Below are 721 nucleotides of genomic sequence, written 5' to 3'. Positions count from 1 at the left end.
GTGTGGACGCCTCGTTGAACAATGGGAAGAATCTTGTCATAATCTTGCCCATCAAGGAGCACATGCCGAAGAAAACGAAACGTTAAATCAGCGTCGTTGACGATGTCTTAACGAAGAATGCGTTAAATCAGCGAAGATGAATCGACAATTTGAACATTATCCAGTTGATAGTTTGAAACTCAATGATTATTTCCTATATATCATTTGCAAATTGTTAAATATTGCTGTTCAATGCGGAGTATAAATCCCACATATATCTACAGTAAGCATGAGAGGTTTTAAGACAGAGCCCAGTGTCATATCTGTTGCAGCGATTTCCTATTTAAATTTCCTATTTTATGGGAACGATTTCCTATTTTATAGGAACGATTTCCTATTTTATTGGAACGATTTCCTATTTAAACTTTATATTATATAGGAACGATTTCCTATTTAAATTTCCTATTTTATTGGAGCAATTTCCTATTTAAATTTCCTATTTTATAGGAACGATTTCCTATTTAAATTAAATTGCAACTATGCGAACCATCTACTTCCTTTGAAATAAAATATCCTAATAAAGCTTAGGTAAAAATGGCCGAGAGTTCAACGACAAAACATGTATCTTGCCTCTAAAAATTAAACACCCGTTTTGCATCCCCCAGTGGTTCTCGAACTCTTTGTTGGCTCCAAGGATATATTAAATATGCAAGAGAAAAACTTACCACTCTCATAATTACAT

Source organism: Procambarus clarkii, chromosome 53 (genome assembly GCF_040958095.1).
Source record: "Procambarus clarkii isolate CNS0578487 chromosome 53, FALCON_Pclarkii_2.0, whole genome shotgun sequence".
Taxonomy (NCBI): Eukaryota; Metazoa; Arthropoda; class Malacostraca; order Decapoda; family Cambaridae; genus Procambarus; species Procambarus clarkii.
The sequence above is the reverse complement of the archived record's forward strand: the minus strand, read 5'-3'. Positions refer to the sequence as shown.